This window comes from Phascolarctos cinereus, unplaced genomic scaffold (assembly GCF_003287225.1).
Source record: "Phascolarctos cinereus isolate Bilbo 61053 unplaced genomic scaffold, phaCin_HiC Scaffold_4;HRSCAF=312, whole genome shotgun sequence".
Lineage (NCBI taxonomy): Eukaryota > Metazoa > Chordata > Mammalia > Diprotodontia > Phascolarctidae > Phascolarctos > Phascolarctos cinereus.
Genome location: NW_027555847.1, coordinates 385,047,093 through 385,066,800, shown reverse-complemented (window position 1 = coordinate 385,066,800; position 19,708 = coordinate 385,047,093). Strand labels below are relative to the sequence as shown.

At 36.2% G+C, this 19,708-nt stretch overlaps 1 pseudogene; it reads right to left on the bottom strand.

Moving 5' to 3' along the window:
- Nucleotides 1-1,442: 1,442 nt before the first annotated feature.
- On the bottom strand, nucleotides 1,443-1,830 carry LOC110207904 (cytochrome c oxidase subunit 5B, mitochondrial pseudogene; annotated as a pseudogene).
- Nucleotides 1,831-19,708: the final 17,878 nt, after the last annotated feature.

Below are 19,708 nucleotides of genomic sequence, written 5' to 3'. Positions count from 1 at the left end.
ACTGTTTGTCCCCAAATAGTCTGGTAGAGCCTTCTGAACTTATGTTGGTATGATCAACCACAACTGGACACATTGACCATTGACCCTGACATTATGTTGTCATTTTAGTACTCTTCAATCAAAAAGAACAACAATAACAAGTGGGGAGACCAGAAAAACAGGTTAAAACAATAGTACATGTGTGAGATTACACTGAGGTAAAGGGATGTTATATATGAAGAGTGTGCAAGATTATATGCAAAATAATTAATTGGATGTGGTAATAAGATAGGAGGAAGAATTATAAAATCCTAGAATTTGTACACATGAGTAAATGGAAGCCCAGATAAGTTAAATAAATGTCTTGAATGAAGTAATAAAGTAGTTACTGATGGGATTAGCATCCTAGTCTTCATCTGAAGCCAGTATTATTTCTACTATACAGTACAGAAGGGATAATTCTGACATTTTAAGCCTATATAATATGCAAAATTGTGGTGCCATTAGCATATCTTCAGGATATTAGAGGAATAAATCATTTAGGAGTAGAGATTATAGAATTATCAGATAATATATTTAAAGGAGTATGGGATACTATAGACGATTGAGTTACAATCATTAATTTTACATGTGGAGAAATTGAGTCTCAGAGAAATTGGGTGACTTGCCCAGTATGATACAGATAATAAGTACCTTTTGATAATCTGAAATTAAGTTTTCTAATTCTAATACTTGGCTATTTACAGAATTTGCAAATAAAAATTGCTATCAGGAGGTTAAAAAGATGGGTCTGCAGTTCAAAAAAGAGGCCATGGTTTGAAACGTATGATTAAATAATCCAGATAAAGTTAGGCAAGAGAAGAAACTTTTTTGGATGTAAAAAAGTGTTGTTGTTGTTGTTTTTCTTTCTAACATGTGGAAGGGTAATATCCTCCTGTTTCAAGTTCCATGGGAAATGAGGAGTGAATGTCCAGCTATTGTGGCCTAGGGGACTAGACTGAGGTTCAATAGAAACAGTAAGATTGAGAGATGTTGAAGGAAGTAAAAAAATGCCAAAAGCAATGGAATAGGCAGAAATGGAAATTAAGAAATATATAAAGTGGGGATAAAGGGAATTGGTTTTTTTTTGGTTGTGTATACTCTTTGTGATGCCATTTGGGTTTTTCCTGGCAAAGAAAATGAAACTTGGCAAAAACACTTAAGTGGTTTGCCATTTCATTCTCCACTTCATGTTAAAGATGAGGAAACTGAGGCAAACAGAAGTAACTTGTTCAAGGTCACACAGCTAGTAAGTATCTAAGGCCGGATTTGAACTCAGAAAAATCTTCCTGAACCCAGACCCAAACTCAAATTTACTACTTTATTTTATTTTATTTTTTTATGGGAGAGCCAGGGAAATGGCTAGTCTTTTATTGGAGGGAAGAAAACATTACAGCACATCTCAAGTAAACCAGTCTAGGGGCTCAGTGGCTAAAATGGTGGGGTACCAGCTTGTAACGGGTTCCACAGTTAGAGCAATGCTGTGTCTCACCTTTATGAAGCCTTAACCACATGACTGTACTGTTGTCATCTTCACAGATACAGCCCACTATTTGGTTGTCAGTGATGGAAGGGACTAGATTGGGTTCCTCCTTAGTCCCTGGAGCTGCCTTTGCGGGTAGGATATTGTATGGATCCAAATCATCCCTTGCAGCCATCATAATCTTTCTCTCCAAGCTGGTAGCCTGCTCCTCATCAGAAGGGATAGCTCATCCGGGTCGCTATGGAATGAGCAGCCACCAGAACAGGGCCACAGGCCCTCAAGGCCTGGACCACCAGTGCCCCAGTGACGGGCAATAACCTTGAAAGCATGCCAAACTCAAATTAAAAAAACAAAATTTCTGTCTGCTGCGCCACCTAGTGTTTCCATGAAGTGAATAGAGCATTCAAAATGCAAATAGAAGAGGAAACAGAAGATTAGAACTAGAAACTAGTTATCAAAAAAACTAGAAGAGAGAGGTGCCTGCTTGAAAAAGGTGATCACAGATAAAGTGAGTTGTATGACAAGGATTCTCCTTGACTGTTAATCATGATAGAAATTGTTTTGTTTTGTGGGGAGGCAGAGGGAGCCAGAGATTTCATATGGTACACAGAGCTCCTAATGAGGAACTTCCTTTACCAATAGCCTTTCTCTGAAATTTTAGAGAGTTTTTAAGTGTTATATGAACCACTGAGAGGTTGTGACTTACTTTTGGTCAATCCCATTGCATCTTAAAGGAGTAATTATGTTGGGCTCTTAGAGCTAAACATGCTTGGGCCCAGAAGGCCAAACTAGGACTAGCAGAGGAAAAGTACTAACACATTGATTGATGTTCATCAGAAGAAAAACCTTTTTAACACTGAGAGCTATCCCACAAATTAATGAGGTGCTTCAGGTAGTAGCAAAATCTTTTTTACAGAGATATTAAAGAAATGGGGCTGGACAACTATTTGGAGTGTGTTATGTTTGTCTTTCTGCTACAACCAAGTTCATTGTAATTCACCCTTAATTCCTTTTACTTTCTCTTCTTGGAGTGAATGTGCATATTGTGGGAGTTCTAGAAGTTGACATACTGGAGGGGTAAGGTTGTTGTTGTTGTTGTTGTTGTTGTTTGCCCTTCATTCTCAAAAAGGACCGTGACATCAGAAAGATGATGTCATGACTTGCAACTGAATTGGATTTGAGTGAGAGAGGGCTATGCAAGGCCACCAGCCTTACTTTCTCCAGCAAAGGGTCCTCTGTGATCTTGGTACCAGTTGTCCAACCCCCTTACCATACATCAGCTGAGAGCTCCTGAAGGCACTGATGATACAGGTACCCTCCAAGGCCCACTGCTGGCCTCCCCTATATTGCACTCCAGATCTGACCACCACCCCAGTAAGCCAGACCTTTCCTGCCAACCTCATGAGGTGTCTTGAGCTGGAAAATTGTTTTACCCCCAACATTTTCTTGGTTCTGACACTCCAAAATTTGATTTGAGGTGTTATTTTAAAGTTGTATGGAGAGGAATTTGGGAGAGTTCAGGTGAGTCTTGGCCTTTATTTCACCATTGGCTCCAATTCCCTTCTGCAAACACAAATAATACCAATCTCCCAGTCCCTTAGGTTCACAATCTAGTTATTATCCTTGAATCCTCACTATCTCTTACCACCTACATCAAATCTGTTGACAAGACCTGTCAATTTCACCTTGTAACATTTTCTGAATGTGTCTCCATCTCTCCCTTGACCCTGACACCACCTTGGTGCAGGCTCTCATCACCTCATTCCTGGATTATTGTAATAGCCTGCTGGTGGTTCTGCCTGCCTCAAGTCTCTTCACATTCCAATCAGCCACCAAAGTAATTTCCTAACATGCAGGTCTACCATGTCACCCCTCTTCTCAATAAAATGCAATGACACCCTATAGCCTCCAAGTTCATATACAAATTTCTCTGTTTGATAATCACTCCCTTCATAACTTACTCCTCCATTTCCAGCATTCTTATACCTTAATCCCACCACTTATGCTTCATTTCAGTGACATTGGTCTTATAGACTGTTTTATTAATAATGCTACATCTCTTGATTATAGACATTTTCTCTGACTTTCCACAAGCCTGGAATACTCTTTCTCATTTCAACCTGCTGTCTATCCTGGCTTCTTTTAAGTGCCAAATGATGTCCTTTTTTTAGCAAGAATTATCCCTAACACCTCTTAAGTCTTGTGACTTTCTTCATCTGTCAATCATTTCCTATTTATTTTGTATATAGCCTGTTTATACATTTTTTAACTTATCTTGCTCCCCATTAGATTGTGTGCACCAAAGGGGCTTCCTTGTGGCAGACAGTCTCTTTTTACTTCTTTCTGCATCCCCAGCATTTAACATAGTGCCTGGCACTTGGTAGGCTCTTAATAAATGATTATTTGCTAAATAACTAACTAACCTTTTCTGCAGTCTCTGTTGAAGAATTGTAACTTTTCATTACCTCAGACAACGCTTTCATTATGTCTTTGAGCTCATCCCTTTGTTTCCTCCAAAAGATTGCCTTATCAAACATCATATCTCTTTCTAGTCTTCAATCTCTTTTTCCCCCCGAGTTCCCTCCCTGATGCCCACAAACAGCCCCTCCTTTAAAAACAAAATCAAAAAGCTTTTCATTTGACCTTTCCATCCCATTAAGTTACCACACTTTAACTCTCCTCCCTTTTCCATGTGTGTACTTAGAAGAAGAAAAAAAAACTGTTTGTACTCATTGCCTTCATTCTCTTATTTCTCAGTCCTTTAAATGGGGTTTCTTGGCCCTATAATTTGACTAAGTGTTTTCTCCTAGAATGATAGTGATTTTTCAATTGGAAAATCTATTACCTTTTCTCAACTTTCATACTTCTTGACCTGTCTGCAGATTTTTACGTCATTGAAAACTCTCCCTAAATATCTTCTTCTGCTTTTGCTCTCTCCAATTTCTTCTACTTTTCTCTACTCTCACTGATTTCATTAGCTTCCATGGGTTCAATTGTCATCTACAAGTATATAATGTCCAAATCTAGACATTGTTCATTATTTGTCTCCTTAACTTCAATACCACATTACTATCTGATAAAAATATCTGTCAGCACATATGATGGGCATATATAATCTAATGTGTTTATATCAGAATTTATTTTCTTTCCAGGTAAATATTCCACATCATCTTAACTTTTCTGGATACTCAGAGTCACGCCTTGTGGTTATCAATGACTTTTTAATCTCTTATTTCTACACATGGAACATAACCTACATATGTTCTTTGCCTGTGATATTTACTAGATGGCGGCAAATTTGTTATTCTACTGTAGCATCTGTTCCATTCAAAGGACCATCACTCTAGTTTAGGCCTTCAACTTTTTTTTTTAACCTAGATTAGTACAATAAATTGTAATTAGTCTTCTTGCTTCTAGTAAACTTTCTCCCTGTTTCACGCTCCACAAATCTGCCAAATTATGTTCTGAAGCACAAGTATGACTATATCACCCTCGAGAGTTTTTGGTGATTTTCTATTGCCTCTATGATAAGATACTAAGTTCTTTGGAATTTATAGAATTTCACAATCTGGCTCCAACATATTAACTGCACTTATTTCCCTATTCCCCTTCATATTCTCTCCCAATATTTCAGTCAAAGTGATCTACCTATTACTACTTTTATATGACATTCCATCTTCTGACCCAGTTGGTAACTTTACATACTCTGTCCTCTGTGTCTGGAATATTTTCCATATTTCCATTTGCCTCTTAGAATCCCCAGTTCCCTTCAAGGTTCAAGTTCATGTGGCCCTTCCTACATAAGCCTTTTTTCCAATTACCCCAGTTGCAAACAAACAAGCAAACAAATAAACAAACCTCATATGCATTTTGTATTTATTCATCCAAGCTTATGGTGGATGCTTTCCCCCAAAGAATCTTAGCTCCTTGAAGTAACTATTTTTTTTCTTTTTTGTTTTTGTATTTCAAATGTTTAGAACGTATTCCTTCAGCATTTTGAAAAGATGATTGGTTCATAGCTTGTAAATTAAATTAAATTTTGAAAATAGAAGGAAATATTAAAAAAAAAAGAAATCAATCTTCTAAGGAACAATAATTTGGATCCATAGGTGCTTTAATATGACATACCAAGAGGGGCCATAGAATTAGTAACTTTGTGAAGATATATCTATCAGACACCACCAATAGAGCATCAATAAGGGTATGTAATGAGGATGTGATGAATTACTTCTAAAATCTGACTAAATTTGATGGTTAATATCTAACTGTAGGGATTTGGATGGGAAACAATAAAATGCATTACCAGAAGGAATATAGAAAGTATTATTAAGAATTATTAATTTCTTGATAATAAACTGAACACTTTGGGGCATATACCATTTTCATTGCTGCTGAAAAGCCAAAGGTTTAAGTAGGGAAAGACAAATTTTGCAAGTAAGTAAGTGATGAAGAAGCGGGTTCATGAGAAGATATTTGGCTTTTAAAATTGCGGTTTAAAAATATAGAAATGACAATCTCCTGACCACAGATGAAATGTGCTTAACTTTTATTATTAAAATATATATTTTACTTGCATAGAAAATGAAAAGTAGAGAAATCACCTACATATTTTATGTAAACAAGATGCTATGGAGAACACCTAAAATAGAGGAAGAATAGAATTACTGATGCCCAGTAATACACAGGATACAAAATCCAAGAAAGATGCATATAGTAAAATACATGGCTTCTGATATCTAGAAACAAAAGCAAGCTATAGATCCTAATTCTTAAATAAAGACCGTAAGTACAGATACTAAATTAATTTGACTTTGCAGGTATCATCTGGTATGTTGTGAGCCAAGACTTGTATATGGCTTTGGCATTTTGAAAGTTTGTTTATTGAAACTTTGTTTCAAGACTTGAATACACCCCTTTCTCTCCTCTGATACTATCACATCCCTCCTTGAGGCCTCTTAACCTTGAATCATTGCAGTAATCTTCAGGTTGATCTGCCTGACACAAATGTTCCCCTACTTTGTTCCATCCTCCAGTCAGCCAACAACCAAAGTAATTTTTTTTTCAAACAAAGGTCCACACACACTACCTCTCTACTCAACAAACTCATTTTATAACCTAGTCCCAAATCTACCTTTATAGCCTTCTTACACCTTATTGTTCCATTACGCTTTGGTATTCTCACACACAGTGGCAATAGCTTCCTTTATATTCTTTCAATGAGCTACTTCATGTTCTACTCCATGTCAATTTTTATTTGCTGTCTCCCCACACCTGGAATGCTCTCCCTCCTCATTTCCACCTTCTGGATTTCCTGGTTTCCTTCAAATCCCAGATTAAATTCTGTCTTCTACTGGAGTCCTTTGACAATCCATTTTAAATACATTGCCTTCAATTTGTGGATTATTTCCTATATATCCTCTGTGTAGCTTGTTTGTGTATAGTTTTGGGGTTTTTTTAGATGTTATCTCCCCATTGGATTGTGAGATTACTTGAGTCAAGAATAATCTTTCTGTTTCCTTTATATTCCCAGAGTTTAACACAGTGTTTGGAGCAAAGTAGGTGCTTAATGTTTATTGTCTGACTGAGAGAACAAAATAGATAAAATATGGAGTAGAGCTGATTTTTTAAAATTAAGAACTATGCTTATGTGAGAGAATGTAGGAACTAGGAGAGTAGAATATAGTGCAAAGAATTTGGGTGAAAAATCAATGGAACTATAAGTAGAGTTTGGGAATAATTGCCACCTAAGAATACTACGGATTACTTGGACAGAAAGAAGAAAAAGATGAGAACTTTAGGCAACAGATCAACTGTTAAATGAGAATAATAATAGCACCTTTCTCACAGGTTGTGGTAAGGATCAAATGAGATGATATTTCTAAAATACTTAGCATGTCTGTAACTCAATAGGCTTTATATCAAATGCTATCTATTGTCATTATTATTGAGCCTATCATGGAGGTATTATATAGTAATAATGAAGAACAAGCATCATCTGGATATCTAGTGTACCTCTGTTGAACATAGTTGCTAATTTATTTTTCTTAGTTATGACTTCATCCTTCAAAAGAGGTAGTAATTAATGTGGGAAATTGATATTTGGGAGTTGATTTTGGCCACAAAGGAAAAAAAAAATGGTGGCAGAAATGGGAAGAATAATGGCCTTGGTAGGGACGTGGCATCTCGGAAAAACAGAATCTCAAATTTGGGGAGGACCTCAGAGCCATAAATCCAAATCCATACCTGAAAAAAGAAGGTTTTTAAACTACTGTTTGAAGGAAGACCTCTAAAGCAATCCATTTACCTTTAGAATTGCTCTTATTGTCAGCACTATTTTTTTTTTCATTTATGTTGAGCCTGGATTTGCATGTAACATCAGATTGCTGTTGAGTTTGCCCTCATTGGCAAAACAGGACATGCTTAATCCTTCTTAAACATGACAACCTTCAAATTCTTAGTGCCAACTATCAGTGCCTCATATTTATTTTTCCCTAATGAACTATTATTAGTCATGCTACTATGTTTTTTTTTTCATCTTCCAAAAAGATTAGATAGAGTTGTGTGAAAACTAGAAGCCACTGGGACTATCTTCTACTCTCAGGTAAATTACAAAATGTACTATTGAAAGATGATTAGTAAACAGTTTCAAAAAGGGAATTTTGTTCTTGGTTAGGTTATTCTTTTAGTTATCTTTTCTGATTGATTTATTAGTAAAATATGAATTTAGTATTTATAGCACCTCTTTTGTGGTGGCAAAGAATTGGAAATTGAAAGGATGTCCATTAAGTGGGAAATGGCTGAACAAATTATGGTATAGGAATGTAATGGAATATTTTTGTGCTATAAGAAATGATGAGCAGGCGGATTAAAGAAAAATTTGGAAAGACTTACATGAACTGATGCGATGTGAAATGAACAGAACAAGGAGAATGTTGTACACAGTAATAGTACATTGTGTGATGATCAACTATTTAGCTCTTCTCAGCAATACAATGATCCAAGACAGTTCTAAAATATTCATGGTGGAAAATGTTATCCATATCCAGAGAAAGAACTGAAGTCTGAATGCAGATTGAAGCATAACACTTTCACTTTCTTTTCTTTTCATGATTTTTTCCCTTTTGCTCTGTTACTTCTTTCACAACATGACTAATGTGGAAATGTGTTTTGTATGATTACAAATGTATAACCTATATCAGATTGCTTGTTGTCTCAGGGAAGGGGGAGGGGAGGAAGAGATAAAAATTTGGACCTCAAAATCTTATAAAAAATGAAGGTTGAAAATTGTCTTTACATGTAATTTGGGGGAAAACCCTATGAAAAAAATACAAATTTAGAACAAAATTTGAATTAATGGTGTACAGCAAATCTAGAAGAGGTTAGAATGGTTTATTGATAATCTCAGACAAATATAGCTTAGGAGGCTATGAACAGAGGCAGTTGGGAATAGAATCATATGTGGACTCCCTGCCCTGCATTAATCCATAGGGTAAAATGCTAGGTAGAAGTGGATTTAGAGAGAGGTTTCAGACGAAAGGTCTGCCATGACAGTTAAGATGTTAATAGGGTGAAAGTGTCAAGGTGTGTGGTCCTTTATCAAAAGGTTTATTTCTAAAAATTAAACCAGAGAGGCCTAATCAGGATGAGGAAGATACAACTATAATCACATAAACAAGTTTGTTGGACAATTTCAGCAGTCAATTCTAACTAGAACTGGGTACATTTTAAATCTATGTCAGAGTTGTGCAACAAAAAGCAGTCCTAGAAGAATGTGACCATATCTCCTCTGGCTAGTCAATTTTGTAAGTCCACTAAGTTGGTTTTTTCTAGAGCCTTATCGATCAATAAATACGTATTTAGCATCTATTATGTGCCAGGGCCAATGTTAAGCATTGGTGATTCAAAAACAGGGCAAAAAAAATGTTCCTGCCCTTAAAGCATGTTATATACAGGATAAAATGAAACAATTAAGAGAAAGAAAACATTGAAATAAACAGGGGTTAGGGAAGGCTTCCTGTAAAAGGTAAGATTTTAATTGTTGCTTACATGAAGGCAAGTAGGTCAGGAGTTGGAGCAGAGGAGGGAGAATATTCCATATGTGGGCAACAGCCAGAGAAAATGCCAGGAGCTGAGAGATGAGTGTCTTGTTCATGGGAAAAAAAAAAAAAAACAGAAGGCCAGTGTCAATGGATCTGAGAGTACATGTCCAGGATTAAAGTATAGAAGACCATAAAAGCAGGAAGGAACTAGGTTATGAAGGGATCTGAATGCCAAACAGAACATTTTGTATTTGCTCCTGAAGGTAATTTGAAGCCAATAGAATTCACTGGGGGAGAGGGGGGAAGTGTGTGACATGATCACACCTGAGCTTTAGGAAAATCACTTTAGTGGCAAAATGAAGTAATGGAGTGGCCTAGGGTGAGATGTGAAGCAGGCAGACCTACCAGGAGGCTATTATAATAATCTAGGCATGATGAGATCTTGAACTAAAATGACCACAGTGTCAGAGGGAAGAAGGAGTCATATAGAAGAGATGTAACATGGTAAAATCATCATGACTTGGTAACAAATCAGATTCAGTGGGTGGGGGTGGGTTAGTGATAATAAGATATTCAGGATGACTTCTAGGTGGTGAGCCTGAAGGATTGGGAACATGATGCTAACATCTACAGTAATAGGGAAGGTAAAGGGAACAGTTTAGGGGTCCTACAGGTAACTCTCTTCCCCTTTTCTTTTTGTCTCACTGATTAAGTGCTTCTTGAACTTTACAGGAGTATAGATTAGAGTTATAAAAAATTTTGAAGGCCATCTGGTCAAACCCATTAATTTTACGGAATAAGAAGCCAATTCTCCAAATTATGGCTAATCCACAGTCAAACAGGTAAAACATAAGAAATTTCTTTTTTCTATTCTTACTATTTTTCTTTTACTCATAGGCATTTAACTCATAATTATCATTACTCCATATCTCTTTATGGCTAATTGTTATTATTGTCCCTTCTTGACTCAATATTTTTTGAGATTGTTTTATCCCTGGACCCTATACTGTTAAGCCATCTAGCTCAACTTGGCCTGGATGGCTCCAATTTATTTTCTTTCTCTGTAGCATATCCTTCATAGATTTAAAATACATGTCTACATATTTTTTTCAGAGAAAATGCAGATTACAGATTTATATTTTTCAAAAGATAACCCCAGACCTTATCTGTTTTACTTCCCCTAAATTTACAACTGTATCTTTGAGGAGGAGGTATTTCATTTCTGGTTTTGTGGCAGATTGAGTTTCACTAATTCCTGAGATGTGGAAGAACTATTCAAGAAAGATCTTAATAGGTTTTTTTTGAGGTGGAACCAAGATGGTGGAGTAAAAGCAGTGACTTGCTAGAGCTCTCCCCCAAACCCTTCCAAATACCAGTATAAAATGTCTCTACACAAATTCTAAAGCAGCAGAACCCACAAAAAAACAGAGTGAAACAAATTTACAGCCCAAGACAACGTGGATGATTGATCAGAAAGGTATATCATGATGGCCTGGTAGAGAAGCACTGTTTCACATGGGTGAGCAGGCAAGGCAGGCCTCAGTGAACCTGGAGGAGGCCTCAGAGGACTGAATTGTGGGCAACTGTGGCAGTTTCCAGACTTCTCAACTCACCAATGCCAAACACAACTTAGAAGATCAGTGGGAAAAGTCTGTGTCTGCCATGAGAGAGAGAAGGGCGGCAGCCCAGGCCCTGAGCTTGGCCCAGGGCAGCAGATGCTTCTGGAGCTTCCAGCCCACAGACTGAGGTGGAATTGAGTGGCTGACCAGAGGGGGATTGCAGGGATCTTTCTGCTTTTGCAGGATTCTCTTGCTTTGCCCATGCTTAGATCTGGATCATAGTTCTGGGTGGTGGTCCTGGGGTGAGGTAGAGTGGTGCTGTGGTGGAGCTTGCAGTGGCAGTGAAGAGAAAATCCTTCTCACAGTACCAAGGCAGAAAAGTGTCCTTGTGGTCACTCATAGACCAGAGCACAGGCCAGAAAAGAAGTAAACACCTCGCCCCTTATCTTACAAACTTGGAAGAACTGAAAATTTGCAGATCCCTAGAAGTATCTCTGAAAACAGCTACAGAAAACCCCTGAAGCTTGAGACAGTACATTCTCCACACTGGAAGCAGACTCCTACCTTAACAAAGAGTTTAAAACCTGAGTAATTGGCTGGGATCATGAATAAACAAAGGCCCAAAAAAAGTCAGACCGTAGAATCTTTCTTTGGTAACAAAAAAGATCAAAACATACAACCAGAAGAAGACAACAAAGTCAAAGCTCTCACATCCAAAGCCTCCAAGAAAAATATGAATCAGTCCCAGGCCATGAAGGAGCTCAAAAAGGATTTTGAGAAACAGGTAACAGAGGTAGAGGAAAAACTGGGAAGATAAATGAGAGTGATGCAAGAAAATCATGAAAAACAAGTCAACAGCTTGCTAAAGGAGATCCAAAAAAATACAGAAGAAAATAATGCCTTTAAAAATAGCCTAACTCAAGTGGCAAAAGAGGTCCAAAATGCCAATGATGAGAAGAATGACCTAAAAAGCAAAATTGGCCAAATGGAAAAGGAATTCCAAAAGATTATTGAAGAAAATACTTCCTTAAAATTTAGAATAGAGCAATTGGAAGCTAGTGACTTTATGAGAAATCAAATAAAAATTCAAGGTTAAGAGTTAGATAAAGAGTTAGAACCAAACAAAGAATGACTGATTGGTTCAAGATTGGAAAAGGAGTATGACAAGGCCATACATGATTACCTTATTTATTTGACTTATGTGCAGAGTATATCATCTGAAATGCCAGGCTAGATTAATCAAAAGCCAGACTTAAGGTAGGTAGGAGAAATATCAACAATCTCAATATGTAGGTGATACCACTCTTTTTTTATTAATTAATTTATTTTGAATTATCAATCATCACTCCTATAAGCTTTTGAGTTTTAAATTTTTCTCCCCCTCCTTTACCTCCCTCCCCAGGACAGCACACAATCTGATATAGGTATACATATACATTCCTATAAACATATTTTCACATTTGTCATGTTGTAAATAAGAATTACAACCAATAAGAGGAGCCACCAGAAAGAGGAAACAAAACACAACAAAAGAAAAAAATAGCAAATATTATGCTTTGATCTGCATTCAAACTCCATAGTTCCTTCTTCTTTGTGGATAGCATTTTCCACCATGAAGCCTTTGGAGATGTCTTAGATCCTTGTATTGCTGAGAAAGATTAAGTCTATCAATATTAGTCAGCATGCAAAGTGGCTGTTACTATGTACAATGTTGTCCTGGTTCTGCTCACTTTACTCAGCATCAGACCATACAAGTCTTTCCAGGTTTTTCTGAAGTCAGCCTGTTAATCATTCCTTATAGCACAATAGTATTCCATTACATTAATATACCACAACTTGTTCAGCCATTCCCCAATTGACGAGTATCCCCTCAATTTCCAATTATTTGCCACCTCAAAAAGAGCTGCTATAAATATCTTTGTACATGTGGGTCCTTTTCCCATTTTTCTAATTGCTCTGAGATATAGCCTTAGAAGTGCTGCTGCTGGGTCAAAGGTATGCACATTTCTATAGCCCTTTGGGCATAGTTACAAATTGCTCTCCAAAATGTTTGGATCATTTCACAACTCAACCAATAATGCAATAGTGTTCCAATTTTCCCACATCTTCTCCAACATTTATCATTTTCCTGTTTTGTTATGTTGGTGTGATGTGGTACCTCAGAGTTGTTTTGATTTGCATTTCTCTAGTCAATAACGATTTAGAGCATTTTTTCATATGACTATAAAAGACTTTAATTTCTTCATCTGAGAAGTACCTGTTCATATCCTTTAACCATTTATCAATTGGGGAATGCCTTGTATCCTTATAAATTTGACTTAATTTTTTATGTATTTTAGAAATGAGGCCCCTATCAGAAACAGTAGTTCTAAAAATTCTTTCCCAATTTTCTACTTTCCTTCTAATCTTGGTTGCATTGGCTTTGTTTGTGCAAAAAAAAAAATCAACTTAATGTAATCAAAGTTATCCATTTTGCTTTTTGTAATGTTTTCTGTCTCCTATTTGGTCATGAATTCTTCTGTTCTCCATAGATATGATAGGTAAACTATTGCTTACTCTCCCAGTTTGCTTATAATATCAACCTTTATATCAAAATCATGAACCCATTTTTGACTTTACTTTGGTATTTGGTGTGAAATTTTGATCTATGCCTAGTTTCTGCCATGCTTTTTTCCACTTTCCCAGTGTTTTTTTGTCAAAGAGTGGGTTCTTATCCCAGAAGCTGTGGTCTTTGGGTTTATCAAATAATAGATTACTATAGTCATTGACTACTGCATCTTGCATATTTAACCTATTTCACTGATCCACCTCCCTATTTCTTAGCCAGTACCAAGCAGTTTGATGATTGCTGCTTTATAATACAATTTAAGATCTGGAATGGCTAGGCCGTTCCCTGTTCTCTTGATATTCTGGACCTTTTGTTCTTCCAAATGAATCTTGTTATTATTTTTTCTGACTAAAAATAATTTTTGGTAGTTTGATTGTATGGCACTGAATAAGTAAATTAACTTAGGTAGAATTGTCATTTTTAATATATTAGCTCAGCCTACCCATGAGCAGCTGAGGTTTTTCCACTGATTTAGATCTGACTTAAGTGTGTGAAAAGTGTTTTGTAATTGTGTTCATAGAGTTCCTAGGTTTGTTTCAGTAGGTAGATTCCTAAATATTTTGTAATGCAGTAGTACCACTCTGATGGCAGAAAGTGAAGAGGAATTAAGAAGCCTTTGATGTGGGTGAAAGAGGAGAGTCTAAAAACTAGCTTAAAGCTTAGTGTGAAAAAATAAGATCTTATCAACTAATCCCATCATTTCCTGACAAATTGAGGGAGAAGAAATGGAAGCAGTGTCAGATGTTATATTCTTGGTCTCAAAGATTATTGTAGGTGATGACTGCAGCCATGAAATTAAAAGACACTTGCTTCTTGAAAGGAAAGCTATGGCAAGTCAGGAGAGCATACTAAAAAGGAGAGATATCACCATGCCAACAAAAGTACATTTTTTTTTTTTGCCAGTAGCAATGCACGGCTTGGAGATTTGGATTAATAAGGAAAGCTAAGAGGCACAGAAACAACACTTTTGAATTGTGGTGCTGAAGAAGGCTTTTGAGAGTCCCTTGGACAGTAAGGAGAGCAAATCAGTCAGCATTTAAAAACAATTAATTTGACTGGAAGGTCAAATACTGAAGCTGAAGCTTAAACACTTGGGCCACATAATGAGCAGACTAGATTCATTGGAAAAGACCTTGCTATTGGGAAAGATCTAAAGCAAAAGGAAAAGTGTTCAGTAAAAGATGAGATAGATAGTATCATGTAAACAACAAATATGAACTTGAACAGACTTTGGGAGATAGTGGAGGATAGAAGGGGTCTTGTGTGCTATGGTCCATTGGATCACAAAAGAGTCAGACACAGCTGAAGGACTGAACAACAACAATAACAATGCCTGGGATCTTTATAACGTTGCTGCTGCTCCTTATAGTAGACCATTAACATATGTCAGGAAAACTGGTATATTACAGAGGTAAATACAGGAAAGGAACAGAGATCTTTCTACTTGCATAGTAACATACATCTTATCTCTCACTGTTTCAGGGAAAGCTGGAAAACAAAGTGATTTTTTGTAAGTCATGGTAGTGTTAGTGATTAGTAATTCTATTTAGGAACTTTAGGATGTACAAAACTTGGTATACCTAAGACATAGAGGATTGTAAACCAGCCAGATTGAGATATAGACTAGAACACAGAAGGAGAGATTGTGGGTGAGTGTAATTTAGGGGTGTGTATGTCTATATTATATGTTGATATTTATACCACATTTTAAGGTTTTCCATGTGCTTTATACATCTCTTTAATTTTCACAATACAGCAATCTATGAAGTAAATGTTGTTACAATCTCCATTTTACAGATAAAGTAACCAGGGCACAGAAAAGTTAAAGAATATGCTCATTCTCACAAAATTAAAAAGTTTTAAGAGCAAGATTCAAACTTAATTTTCTCCTGACACCAAATTCAGTGCTTTGAAAAATTATTTTACTCTGCCTTAGCATCAGAATAGAAAGTGAGTAATTATGAATGGCAATAGAATCTGGGAGCCAAAAATATTTTGCCATTTTGTCTTCCTCTGTTTAAGAAAAATCTTTCTCGTATATATTCATGTTGGTGTATAGGGGTGTGATAACAGATGTTTGTGTTATGCAGGGCTTGTGACTTGGTTGCTAATACTACCTATACAGTGTATACTAGTATAGATGGTAGAATGAGAGCATTAAGAACTGATTTTTGTTAAGACAACTTTATCTGAAGCCTGGGCACTTGCTTATGAGTCTCTGTTTCCAAAAGAAAATTCCTCAGAAACAAGGTTATCAGAGAGACTAATACGGATGGCCCATGTACATTTACAAGATTTTCTTACTTCTCTTGACTCGTAGTTGCTACATAAGAAACTTGGGAAAAGATTTGTATGTGTGCTACTCTTCACTATCTTGAAAACAAATGCCCATTTGCATGCATGATGAAATTTTATTAAAGCAAAGAGAAAGAAAAAAAATTTTGAATCAATAATAATTATTCAAAAAGATATATTTGAATCCCCAAAAGTCATTTAGCCATTCCCAGTATGAAAGATCCTCTGGCAGAGGCTTCCCCAACCAACACGGCTTTCTTTGCTGCTCTATGTTTGGTGAAAGCAAATGGAGTGGATATTTTTTTTCTTTCTCTAGCTTCCTGTTATTCTTTATAAGTCTCCCTAACTTTATAATATACTCACTTGGTCTATCCATTTTCTCAGGCAAAAAGAAGAAAAAACTTTAGGGTGATGGTTCATCAACCCTTCAGTACTAGCCACCTATTAAAATGTGAGGGCAAAATCTCTAATATACTCTAATGCAAATTCTACCAGATGCCATATATAATGTTCATATAAAATGTATTTGCATAGAGTGCATGAAATACAGTATACAGTGTTCATGCACAGTAAATCCACGTATAGTAAATTGTGCATACACTCTATCAAAAACTCACCATTCTCCCCAAGATTCACTATTCAGCTTTGTGCCAGTAGGCAGGTGCATGCTATATGGTGACCTCCTTTACTCATTGCCCCGAGGGCATCATACATTAGTCTGGGCAGTGGCCGAATAATTCTAACATGTCTATGGTGGCTTATTTCCACTTCAAGATATTCAGTTTCTATTATTTCTGCAAAAGAATATGCTCCAGGCACATTGGCAAATAGGGTACTGTCTATACTTAAGGACTTTGGGGCTTCTCATTGTAGATGCATAAAATCACAGATGAGTAGTTGTTTGAAATATAAACATATATTGTGTGTAGGTATATCCATGTTTATATATTTTCTTGAAACCTCTGATGAAGGTGAATATGTCTCTTTCTATTGACAGAGATGGGACATATAATATTCTGTATTCTCTCACAGAGCAGATTTGCTCTTGTCTTCATTAGAATCTTGACCCAATCTGTCTCTACTCTGAGTTTTTTTTCTATATATAGCTATTTAGCAGCAACCTGTGAATTGAATCTTCGCTAAGTTCAGTAACAGTCCTGTTCATTCCATGGTCCCACCAGGCTGGCTATGAACAGAAGTAAAAACAATGCATAACCTTGGAAGAGCCCTGACAGTTTTGAAATTTTTAGAATGGCAGAACTCCTAGGCTTGTGATTGCTTTATATTTGGTGGCTTTCTATCAGTCACCTATCTTTTTTTTTGTTTGTTTGTTTTCCAGTGTTCTAGGGGTTGATTTATAGTTGATTTAGCATAGCATGATTGAGATGTTCCTGCTAGGGATATTCTCAGGTGTAAGAAGATAGTTCTTATTGGAGGCCTTTCCTGATTTCTTCAATAATAGTAATCTTCTCTTAATATTACTTGTATTTGCTTATTTATGTATGCATAGCAACCCACCAGTATTATACAAGAAGACAGGTTTTAGGGACTATTTGTTTTTGTCTGTTTATCTATAGTGCCCATCACACATGTATATGGCACCATGCATATTGTAGGAATTTAATAAATGTTCATTGAATCAAATTCTAAATTTCTTAGTTCCTGACAGATTAAATTGTTTTCTGAGCAATTTGCTCTCAAAAATGTGATTATGATTAGGTAGGCAAGAAATCATACCCTAAGAAATTCTTTTCACATAATAAGTTGACCACAGAAACTCTGATATTGTATTGCATTTGTCTTTGTATATCAAATAAAGCACTGCTACAACGTGATTTGAGTTCTTCCATGTCACCTCAAAATTCTAGAAGTCCTTGTCTACCATCTCCAAATACTTCTACTGATTAATAATAATAATGACAATAATAATAATCATCATATATAACAACTAGTGTGTGCAGGCACTGTTCTACTTCCTTTAAAAATGTCTCATTTGATCCCACAACAACCCTGGGAGGTGAGTGCTTTTATTCTCATTTTATGGTTGAGGAAATTGAAGCAAACAGAGGTTAATTGACTTGGCCAAGGTCACACAACTAGTAAGTGAGGCCACTTTAGGCCAGATTTCAACTTAGGTCTTTCTGACTCCAGGACCAGTATTCTATGTACTGTGCCAACTTATTGCCTAATTGATGACTGATTATGGAGTTGAGGTAAGATACTTGGGTGGTCAGTGCCATCCACTGAAAACATATCAAGCTTACTTGAAATGTATGTACATGTTGAAGGCAGACTAATATTTGATCAAAAGTTTCATTTTGCCAAGGTATCTAAAATTGTTATGGATGGCTTTGGATAGAACTAATTGCACTCTTATATGAAGATTAAAAAAACTGCAGTTTAATAAAATAATCAAATATGTAAAGATTTATGGTTTCATCAATATAGAGAATTCTTAGTGTAAAAATGCTAACCTGAAGCAGATGGCAACTTCTTTTGACTTAGTAGACAAGCAAGATGGTGTAACCTCAGGCACAAAGCACTGATAGGAATTTCTCAGAACCAAACAGCTAGTTGTCAGAGGTAAGATTTAAACCCAGGACTTTTTTGATAAGGAATGCAGAGATATCCACTAGACCACATTGTTGTAATTTTTACCACATTTGCAACTATATTTTGACTTCAAGTGAGCCAATTTATTTAGCATTTTGCTCAATATTACAGTTTATTGTCTTGTCATTCAATCATGTCTGACCCTTCATGACTTAGCAAAATTACTGGAGTGGTTTGCCATTTACTTCTCCAGTGGTCATTTTTTTATGTAGAGTATTATAATGATGTCATGATATCTTGTATTTGAACCCAGTATAGGGAATCCCTTTTCAAAATGCATCTGGGAAATTGAATCAGGGTTACATAGTTTGCTTCCACTTATGGGGAAAAAATGTGTAGTGACAATCCCAGATCTTAAAATAACTATGATTGGAAAGTAGCTGTTTTCTAAAAAAAGTCTTCAAGAAAAAAGTTTAAAACAAATGAACAAAAAGAAAAATGTATCAAATATGGATTAATTAAAGTTGAAATCACAAAAAGACAGAAACACTTTAAATGGTAAAGTCTTTATAAAATAAAATCACAAATGGAAATATTTAACTATCTTACTCACTTTCCCCACCAGTAGCTTCAGATTGAATATGAGGCGTAGTCAACACAAGCTATAAATATGTTTTAGGGTTCATATACGGCAGTGCCTGCCTTGTTTCCTAATAGTAGTAATTTAGTCTATCTTTCCATTTCACAAGAGATGGATCATTTGATTCTGTTTAGCTATCAAAAGAAAACTATGCTGACACTTGCATGTAAACATTTGGGTATGGGAAGAGATGATGCTGTGTATTGCATGAGGGAAAGGCTTACATGTACAAGGGAAAGGGCCCCAGAAAACCTAGCTGAGATTTTTTTCCATGGATATTATTGTTTTGAAAGACTATTATACTTCAACATCTCAAGTCCAAAAGTTGAGGTCACTCAGCCTGGGTCTTTGTACAGAGCCAGATAGGAAGGGTCAAAGAGTAAATAATGAAGCCAGGGGAAAAAAATACTGGAAATATAAGAAAAAGTCTAAAAGACACAAAGTCAAAAGGAAAAAGGCTAAGTATAAGACTAGCTCCCAAGCAGAAAAAATCAATAGTTAGACTAATAGAAA